Source organism: Crassostrea angulata, chromosome 3 (genome assembly GCF_025612915.1).
Source record: "Crassostrea angulata isolate pt1a10 chromosome 3, ASM2561291v2, whole genome shotgun sequence".
NCBI classification, from domain to species: domain Eukaryota; kingdom Metazoa; phylum Mollusca; class Bivalvia; order Ostreida; family Ostreidae; genus Magallana; species Magallana angulata.
The window spans coordinates 29681430-29692984 of record NC_069113.1 but is presented as its reverse complement, the minus strand read 5'-3'; the positions used below and the strand labels follow the sequence as shown (position 1 = coordinate 29692984).

The window sequence follows — 11555 nt, the reverse complement described above, 5'->3', positions numbered from 1 at the left end:
TCTTTTTCTTTTTCTTTTTAAAAACCTGAACGTAGTTATCAAGCCATCTGTAAACTTATTGCACGATTCACTTTTCCCTCCCAAATTGGTATAAACCATCGTCTGGTGAATGGAGGTTCAAGATGTTTTCCAAATGGCCCATGAAAACAACCTCTGGGGCTCGTTTCACAAAGATGCCTAAAATTAGGGCCAAACTTTAGTCTAGTCCGAGGACTTGCACCGAAACTTAGTCGGGCGTAGTTTGCATTTCATAAAGCGGCGTAACTAGCATCTTCGCTGGCCAAGGGTTTACGATCCACTCTGCTCCTCTACCAAGGGTTTACGATCCACTCTGCTCCTCTACAAGAGGAGCAGAGTGGATCGTAAACCCTTGGCTAGCGAAGATGCGTAACTAGAGGCGTAAACTTTAGACTCTAGCTTTAGCACAAGGCCTTGACAACGCAGCACTGCACATGCATAAAACTCTACAAACGACACTCAAATTAGTTTATCATTGCAATCTTTTCTAAAGCATTGTAATCAATAAAAAAAATTTAATAATGTTTAAAGATGAATGTCGGTAGCCAGTATTTGCATGCTTCAATATTTGTAGATAAATGCTTTATGATGACTGTCAACATCCAGTGCTTTCTGGTCGCAATATAATTAAAAATGTATACAAATGAATAACCAAGACAAAAAAATTAATTTTTAGATAATTATTTTAGCCATGAATTGACTTTATCGAATGCCAACTGACTTTGTCCGACTAATATAATTCAACCATTTTTTTTTACAAAATAAGTCTGTTGATATAATTTATTTCAAATTAAAGGGCTTAGGGACAATATTTTACTTCTGAATATGAAACTCATTTCTACTGTAATTTTGGAAATCAAAGCAAATTTGTTATTTCGTAGCATAGATCGCTATTTCGTAACTTTTCCCAGCATTTATCATTTAACGGGTATAAAATTATTACATCTCTAATCATTCTCTTAAGGATAAAAAATGTAGTTTTGAAAACCAAGGTGCATTAAATAAAAAAAACTGCTTTAACACATCTCTACGTAAAGATGTTCTACTATTTAAACATCAGACTAACGCATTTTAATGACATGCATGTATCATTGTAAGTGTTTTAAAAGAATGTTATATCTCTTTACTAAAGATTTTACTTGAAGTTAAAGGAGGACGCATCTATACACTTGAATGTACATGTAGTCATGTACAGTACCATCATAATGCATTATCATTAGGTGGGGAGGAATGCGATTTTCATTGAGTTTTATAGGTGTTTATAACGTTTACTTATATTTCATTATAACCACCATAGACATTAAAGACGTTCCCAACAAGTCAGACGTCCATTGCAAATCAGTGTTCTACATTTAGATATATATTATATCATTAAGAGTGCGATTACAACGCTTAACGATAAAAATGTTTGTATCATTAGATGTTGACCTTGTAGCTTTTTGCTTGTTTCATTAAGCGTTAGGTCTGCTTTGCATTCGCGACGCTTAATGATAATATTGTATCATTAGGCGGCGATTTATCATTAGTGGTTAATATTGTCAACTGTTAATGCAAGAATTTATAGCATAAGGGTTGATACAATGCTACAAGAATTTACTTAAAGTTGGTGATGTTATTTTGCCGGACCCATTCTTGATATTCGACAAATGGGAGGACGAAACACAAGGAATGTCCCATTGGTCACCAGTGTTTATTACCGATGTTACCACTTTTCTAATGAAATACGAAAGCGAGGAGAAGGCACAGCTGCATTTGAACCAATATAAAATTGGTAAAACATAAGGGTACTATACATCAGAGTGGCTGAAGGAGGTGTTTTATCATCCAACATCTACTTCATCTCCGTACTGTTTTCTGCGTGCCAGATGTACTCCATCACAGAGTAATACTATCTTTGTACTTATTTCAACATTAAATCACTTGTATTTACACATTAATTATAATATTCTCTCTTCTTATGCGGGTTCCATTAAATCGCGATATTTTCAGTACTTTGCATGGTCTTCTTTCATGCATATCCACAATTCTTTATTGCCGAGTCTATCGAATTGATTCACTATATTTTGAAAGGAATACCTGTGTTTACCAGTGGGTTGGGGAGTCAATACAAACCAAAAAAATATGTGGGTTTTTGTTAGGGGGGGGGGGGGGGGGTTAACAAAAATTGACCAATGCAAGGTATCTGCGTGATGGTTCAGTTAGTCTGCGTGCTCAGTTATTTATTTGAGTGTGGTCTGAAAAGCTTTTCTTATCTATTCCTAAATCGAAAACTGAAAAAACGATTTGATGCCTTTTATTTATTACGCATCTGTCAATCCTTATTTCCTTATTGTACCTAAAATTGAAATGCAGTAACATATTCACACTTTACGTTATTATTCAACATTACACCATTGTCATTATATGATTTTTATACAAACTTCTATCGATTTTGACCCGCCAAAGCAAGTCCATCATCTCCTGGTAGTGTGTCAAAAAAATAGTAGGTTTTTATTTAATTTCAATCTGATAAACCTTAAAGTGGCAATTGATACCTCCATGTTTGGACGTATTATTTATCAAAATAAACAGCAAAATCAAATATGTTTTTTTTTTTAAATATCCCAAAATGCCATCTAATAGCTTAAATAGCTCAGTTGGTTAGAGAATTAACTACGGTACTGTAACTCATTAGTTCGAATCCCGCCCGGGCTTTTAACATTTTTCTCCCCAAAAATGTTTATAGCATATTTTTTTGGTGAAATATTGTAAAATTTAAAAATTCTAAAACGACGAAAGTAAGTACATGTACTAGTACTAGTATCGTCATGTACATAAACCCACATTCATTTCTACAGATGTCCCTTATCACTTTAATTTTATCAACAGATCACTGAACTGAAAAACACGTTAAAATTTGATTTGAAACATTTCTTCTTTTTTTCTTTATTAATAAATTTGAACGTACTTTTATGCTATGTAAACAATGCTCATGTCATTACTCTTGTTGCCGAATAGGATATATTTAAAATCAAATTGACTGTAACAAACAACAGGAGCTGTCCAACTCAATTCATTCATAGTTAGTAAAAAGTATAAAGCAGATGTGTTTTTAACAAAAGTACAACGAGTTATCTTTACCATTGTAATACCAACAACCCAATAGAAACCTTTTTATATAAATTAGTAAACAATTCTAAACTTCAAGCGCAGTTGAATTCGTGACTACGCCAATGTAATCAAGGTGGCGTACATGGCACGGTTTGACATCCTTTGTTATAATGAAAAAAAAGATCATAAGAATATTAAAGCTGAACTAAAATTGTTCAACTCCCTTGTCTTATTTAACAATTTTGTTACATAAAATAAATGCAATCAGAAAATTAAATTTCATTTCAAAAATGATAAAAGTTCGCTGGTAATTTGTTTCTATTTATTCAATTGCTGAAATAATTTTTGCAACAGAGACAACTTTTATTTTTTGACTAAAGATTTTTTTTATTCAAGAAACATCGTTGATATTTCGACATGATTCATGCCATTACTAGATGTGTTTCCGACAACGACAGTTAATAGAGATAATAGAGAGGATATATAAACTTTTTATAAAAAAAAAAAAATATATTTCAAACGTTATTAACCAAAAGAGTTTATAGCTGATTTTATGTAAATAGTTTAGGGACTTAATTCTGATTGTAACTGTGATATTTTCAACATATTTCAGGTTGGGACAAACTTGCAACCATGTGGCAGGTTTACTTTTCTGCATTGAATCTGCAAACAAATTAGGCCTTACATCTTGCACCTCAGGCACATGCATATGGGTTAAACCATCTGAAAAGAAACTCCAGCCTGCCCAAATAAAGAACATGAATTTCAAAAAAGTCAAGACATTGTAAATCTGGTAGGTACATGTATACATTTACATGTATATTCTATTATGCTACATTTGGTGCATGCATTTTTTAAGTGAAGTTATTGTTACATGTTTTACATATTTACATTTAGTGACCACTTGTTGGAAAGAGTAAGGCTGACTATGATGTAATGCCTGAAGCAAACAATGACACTGAGGCCTGCATTCAGAAAACTCTTTTAGCCTCTCTGAAGGATGCTATTCCTTGTGTATTCAAAGGTATTTTAAATTAGGAATTTTATTACATGCATAATTATTTTATATTTCCTAATTCTTAAACTAACAAATAGAGGGAAACTGGAACTTAATGATTTTAAATCAGATAAAAAGGTCCAAAGAATTAAAAAAAAAGATACTTGAGAAAAATTCTGTTATTTATTACTGATGAAATTTTTTGTTCTTAGGTCTTCATTGTTGATTGATATTATTTTATGATAGGAATGCACACCACTGATGACCAGGATACCACACAGTTACCTGTACCAGTGAATCAGAAAGAAACAGCTGATGTTATGGTTTTGATGTCTCAAGTCATTATATTGACAATATCATTAAAACAATGTAGAACAGTCATAGATACTGAGGTTCAAGCCAATAACAACCTCACCATGGGTCAATCATCCAACCTCCATTGGACAGAAATGAGGAAAGGACGGATTACGGCATCAAATTTCTATGCTGTCCAAACAAAAGTGGAAAGTTATAAGAGAAACGTTACACACTGTGACATAAAGCCTTTGCGTTCACGTATGATGGGATATTATAATGTCAATCCGAATGTGATAACTGGACGAGAAATGGAACCTATTGCTAAAATTGAGTTTATGAAAATGTACAGAAAAAACACAAAAATGTATCATTTGATGAATGTTGTATATTTTCAGATGTTGATCACCCCTATTTAGCAGCTTCTCCTGATTTAATGGTATCATGTTCTTGCTGTGGTGAGGGTTTAGTAGAATTTAATTGTCCTCTCATTCCAAAATGTTCTACGTGTTTTAAAATTGTTCTTTCAGCAAACGTAATTTGCCAAGTTGTTTACAAAATACTGAACCACTTGCATTGAAGCATCGTATGGTCAAATTCAGGGCCAGATTGAACTTGCAAAGCGAAAATGGTGTATGCTGTACATCTATACATGCAATGGACCATATTATTTTTACCAGCATTTTTATTCAGAAAAGTGTCATCCAAGCTTGAATTTTTATCAGAGATTCATTCTAGGTCTTTGCAACATCTTTTGACCCAAAAAAGTTTAAATGTTCATACACCGAAGCCAATGGAAATTGACAACAAGGTACATGTGGAAGGTGAGACATATTTTTGTCCTGAATGTAATATCATAATGGTTATTATGAATGAAGTGACCAAGCTCAAAGGGCGTAGCATAAACTGTGATATGTACAATTTACTTTGGTATCATTTTCATTATATTGGATATAACCTACAAATATGTCAAATATTTGACATCGTGGCATTGTAAAAAATGCATTCAATCTTCTTCTTAAGCTTCATTCAATAAATAATCTGAAGCAAACATTTAGAAATTGTTGTAAAATGGTATTATACTTATGTACCTGTACATTTCATGTAAATCATAAACTAGTGTATTCTAATTATTACCATTGATGTTTATTGCGTGTTCACTGTATGTATTATATTTCATTGCATGCATGACTTGGAGAATAATAAATTGTTTACATTTTCTTTTCATTTAATTTCATATGATTTAATTTACATTCTCTTCGAATATTAAATGCACTTCATAACATGATATAACAAAATGCCAAAAGGAAATATGCTGAAGATTCATTAGTACCAGACAATATAGGGATAGACTACTCGGGCAAAGCTATTGAAAGTTTTCTCAGTACTTTGGAAGAGGTGGATACACGTTACACACCCAACTAACTATTCTTACAATATCACCAAGGTGTTGGCACATTGTAAGGGGAATTTCAAACTTCAATATGCGAAAGTACTTCATTTTTCTAATAGCTTCTCTACTAAAAAAGCCTTCTATTAGCAATTTCTTTTGTTTTCCTAACATTATTAGCAGGCATTTGACTGACCCCATGTTTGCCCGGGGGGGGGGGGGGGGGGGGGTCAATAGGGTAACATGAAGAAGGGTGCAATCTTGCAATAGATTACTGAAACCTTTGTCGGCCATAATACAATCTAAAGGCTCTATAAGATCTATAAACCATGGGAGTATTTGGTATTTCTGAAAGATGTGACTAGGTTAATTATAGGTTATATCTAACTACATCTTTTTGAGCATTAAAGACTAAACAGCTCAGATACCTTTTCAACAATTTCACGCATGTTGTGAAAAATCTTGACACATATGATAGAATTATCATGAAATCTGTCAGCAAGATGCTCATCTAAAAGACCATACATGTCTGATCTTCATGAATGTAAGAAGCATTTCCTCTTTTGGATTTAATTTCCAACAAGCCCTATTTTTCTGATTTTTTTTTTATGTTTAAGAGTAGTGCAATAATGGATGGGCCTTTCCAATATCTTACATTTTTAAGAGATGGTTGTATTGCACTGTAGACTGGATTAAAGGCAGACTTAGTAGGGATTCCTGTACAGAGTTTTACTTTCCTATTATTGACTAACAAACGCATCATGTCACGCGATTTGAGCTGATTCTGGACAGTTACTGAAGTTTTCTTTTAAAATCATTTAACTCCAAAGTGAGACCTCTTCTTTGATCTTAAAACTTCCTTATCTCTTCTTCCTGGTACAAACATGTATCACAGTATTCCAAATAATCATGGTCAATCAAATGACTTTTAACATTGTCACATCAGAATCACTGTGACAGTCATCGGATGTAGATTTCCTTTTCTTGGAAGGAATTTCTAAACATCTATCCTTTGAAGGATGCCTCCCAACAACAACTCTGTCCATTTGTCCCATACGCAGTGTTGGGTAAGGATTGCTTGGTGTTGAAATAATTAGAACATATTCTAGAATCATTATTTGGAAGCCAAAGTTCTCCACTGTGATTTTGGCGGTTTATGTTTCTAATCCAGATATTTCGGGCATATTTGTCTGGGGATTCTGTGGGAAATGTTAATAATTAGAAGAAAGGATCACTTGTACATCTCCCAATTCCAAAATTACAGGAATGTATTAGACATAATTGTGATCTCCATTTTTTTAACTTGTTGTCACAATTGTAGCAACCATTCACACTCCCGGCATATTTGTCAACAAATGTTCACAAACAACAAATTGTTCAAAGAAAACTTCCACACAAAAAAAAAGAATAGAAAACTAAAAACTGTTATAATGGGTTTCTTACCACCATAAGCTCTAATACTCTGCAAGCAAATGAGAATCAGTAATAACGGTCTAAATTCTTACCTTGATAAATATATTTTAAGAACTGGGGTAATCTCTAATCACGCCCCCCTCATATTTTCACAGAAAAGATAGGCTGGCATTTCTGATTATAATCATAATTTAAATTACTACAGTTTATATATATATATATTTTATTATATATTAAAAGATACATTGGCAAATTAATCAAATATAAACGCTTTTGATGTGAGCTGTTAAAAAATACGTTGTTGATCTCGGATTATGTCATTAGATGGATACAGTATTTTATCAGCAGCATGATAAAGATTTAAATTAAGAATATTCTTGATTGAAACTCAATTAGATTTTGTTATGATCGTAATCCGCATACTTAAAACTTACCAAAACGATATATTCAAACATAAGTATACCGTTGACATTGATTTATTGAGTATTTCTTATTATACTTTTTGGTAGGCCTAGCGTATTTTCCACTATTTACTAGAGCGGGAGATTTATCCCCTATTGACCTTTGACACAACGTGACGTCGGAGAGTGCCTAACTAGTATGGAACGCCAAATTAACATATATTCAAATATTTGTACCTATCTTCAAATAATTGTACCTATCTTTAATTCAATTGTACCTATCTTCAATTCAATTGTACCTATCTTCAATTCAATTGTACCTATCTTCAAATTGAATTAAAGATAGGTACAATTCAATTATACCTATCTCTAATTCATTTGAAGATAGGTACAATTCATTTGAAGATAGGTACAAATGCAATGAATTGAAGATAGGTACAATTGAATTAAAGATAGGTACAATTGAATTGAACCTATCTTCAATTACTAAAATATTGGCAATAATGAATACTCCCTGTATAGTACGTCATTTCCGTTACGTCACAAATATGATTTTGTCAACTTTTCGAAAGATTGAGCCGATAAAAAAAAAATATAATAATTGTTACCGCTTTAATAAATAGAGTGATTATCAACTAAATCATACATTCTTTGATAAAATTATGGAAAAAAATAAAGCCAGTTTTTTTATTTAGGTTATATAACGTTAGTCACCCTAACTACGTCACTACCCTAACTCCGTCACTTTTGGGGTATTCGGGTATACATGTTTTTGGCTTACTTATTGATATACATGTATATTTTAATAAGTAAATGATGCCTTTTGCAAATATATTGCACACACACACACATACACACACACTCGTTTCCCTCCATGTTGAAATGTCTTCAAGGGAGCGTTCATTATTTTCAACAATACACAAAACGAATTGAACCTAGGTATAATTGAATTGTACCTATCTTCAAATCCTTTGTAGATATGTCTGAATTGAACCTATCTTCAAATCAATTGTACCTATCTTTAAATGAATTTTACCTATCTTCAAAAGAATTAGAGATAGGTATAATTCAATTGAACCTATCTTTAATTGAATTGAAGATAGGTATAATTCATTTGTACCTAGGTATAATTCATTTGTACCTAGGTATAATTCATTTGTACCTAGGTATAATTCATTTGTACCTAGGTATAATTATTTAGAGATAGGTATAATTATTTACACTTATCTTCAATTCAATTGTACCTATCTTTAATTCAATTGTACCTATCTTCAAATGATTTGAAGATAGGTACAATTAATTGAAGATAGGTACAATTATTTGAAGATAGGTACAAATATTTGAATATATGTTAATTTGGCGTTCCATAAACTAGAGATGTCTGATCCAATGTATCTGCCTGCGATGCATGATAAATTCGCCATGACGTTAATTAGTCATCCTGCTTTCCTGGTTACCCCGTCCTCCTGGAAAGTTCTATCCCAGTCCCTCACCATAGGCCGTGCTTCGCAAGCGACTGAGTTTTATTTATCAAAACTAAATCGCGCGTTCAAGAAACGAATTGCCTTCTTTAATTTATTCAACATTTGTCATATATTAACTTCTATATGTGAGTAAATACATGTGTATATTCATTCTTGTTAATTATTGGCAGTTGGAATAAGACCATTGGTGCTGATGCATCCCAAACTCATGTAAAAGTCTATCCCATACAACGCGTGTGGCTCTGTTAGAGGTTTTCCAAATCTGGGTTTAACAACAAGAGATAGTCTAAGGTGGCACGGGACAGTTTTTTTGATACAATTCATTGTAGCCAGGGGATGCGTGTCTTCGGAACTCTGTAACTAGAATTTCCTTAGTTCCCATTCAGCACAAATACCTTTAATTCACTCTTTACCAGGCCAATCGCCAATTTCTGAAGAAAATGATTAGTCAAAACCTGTAAAATTCTCTACATACTGGTTTTTATGAGATTTTTACCCTTTCATATTTTGCTAATTTTTCATGATTTTTCAGCTTTTTAGACCTCCATTCCCTGCAAAGGGTTGATCTTCCATACCGCGTGCATGTTGCACCATCACATGTCAGAAACTTACCGGTGTATATGGAACGCCAAATTAACATATATTCAAATATTTGTACCTATCTTCAAATAATTGTACCTATCTTCAATTCAATTGTACCTATCTTCAATTCAATTGTACCTATCTTCAAATTGAATTAGAGATAGGTACAATTCAATTATACCTATCTTTAATTCATTTGAAGATAGGTACAATTGGTTTGAAGATAGGTACAAATGCAATGAATTGAAGATAGGTACAATTGAATTAAAGATAGGTACAATTGAATTGAACCTATCTTCAATTACTAAAATATTGGCAATAATGAATACTCCCTGTATAGTACGTCATTTTCGTTACGTCACAATAAAATCGGGATCGGGATAATAAAATAGACAATATGATTTTGTCAACTTTTCGAAAGATTGAGCCTTAAAACAAACAAAAACTCATAATAATTGTTACTGCGTTAATAAATAGAGTGATTATCAACTGAATTATACATTCTTTGCTAAAATTATGGAAAAAAATAAAGCCAGTTTTTTTATTTAGGTATATAACGTTAGTGACCCTAACTACGTCACTACCCTAACTCCGTCACTTTTGGGGTATTCGGGTATACATGTTTTTGGCTTACTTATTGATATACATGTATATTTTAATAAGTAAATGATGCCTTTTGCAAATATATTGCACACACACTCGTTTCCCTCCATGTTGAAATGTCTTCAAGGGAGCGTTCATTATTTTCAACAATACACAAAACGAATTGAACCTAGGTATAATTGAATTGTACCTATCTTCAAATCCTTTGTAGATATGTCTGAATTGAACCTATCTTCAAATCAATTGTACCTATCTTTAAATGAATTTTACCTATCTTCAAATGAATTAGAGATAGGTATAATTCAATTGAACCTATCTTTAATTGAATTGAAGATAGGTATAATTCATTTGTACCTAGGTATAATTCATTTGTACCTAGGTATAATTCATTTGTACCTAGGTATAATTATTTAGAGATAGGTATAATTATTTACACCTATCTTCAATTCAATTGTACCTATCTTTAATTCAATTGTACCTATCTTCAAATGATTTGAAGATGGGTACAATTAATTGAAGATAGGTACAATTATTTGAAGATAGGTACAAATATTTGAATATATATGTTAATTTGGCGTTCCATAGGTGTATAGTTTACAATGTCCAATACACCTACTTTTCGTGTTATTTTACCTCCCGTATGTAACTTGCAATTTCACTGTGTAAAGGCAACACAACAGTCATAGCCGTTGGTTTCGCATTTCACTTCTGATTCTCATGTACCTAACATATGGGGCCTACATATTGCATATCAATTTCAACAAGAGACACTCCTCTAACTAATGATAATCATTAAAAATCATTTCATGAATTTTAGCAACACCCATAAGCCTTCAAGTACAGCAACTCTCAATTTTACAAAAATATCCGAAAACTTTATCCGAAACCTGTCCCTTGCCACCTAAGGGTTGGCCCTGTAATGGTCCTGCACGGATGGAAGCGTCTCGTCATAGTAATCGGCAAGCAACTGAACGTTCATATTTCATGGAAAACAAACCATAATTCTGAAATAACCCAGATATGAATATCATTTTTACATACATACATACATACATACATACATACATACCGTATAACGGGTAATTTTTACTGCTGTGATTTTTTACGAATTTGTCATAAAATAGGGTGATTTGAATTTTTACGCGTAATTTTTTTACGAATTGGACATGTCTGTAAAAATTAAAATCATATGTGGTAAAAGGGGGGAAAGTTTCATCGTGACTTTATTACAGTTAACACACATACATCTTCGCTAGCCAAGGGTTTTCGGTCCACTTTGCTCC

General features: G+C 32.6%; 1 pseudogene; it reads left to right on the top strand.

The window, feature by feature from the left end:
• The first annotated feature begins 4008 nt into the window (after nt 1-4008).
• On the top strand, nt 4009-5591 carry LOC128176832 (uncharacterized; annotated as a pseudogene).
• Nucleotides 5592-11555: the final 5964 nt, after the last annotated feature.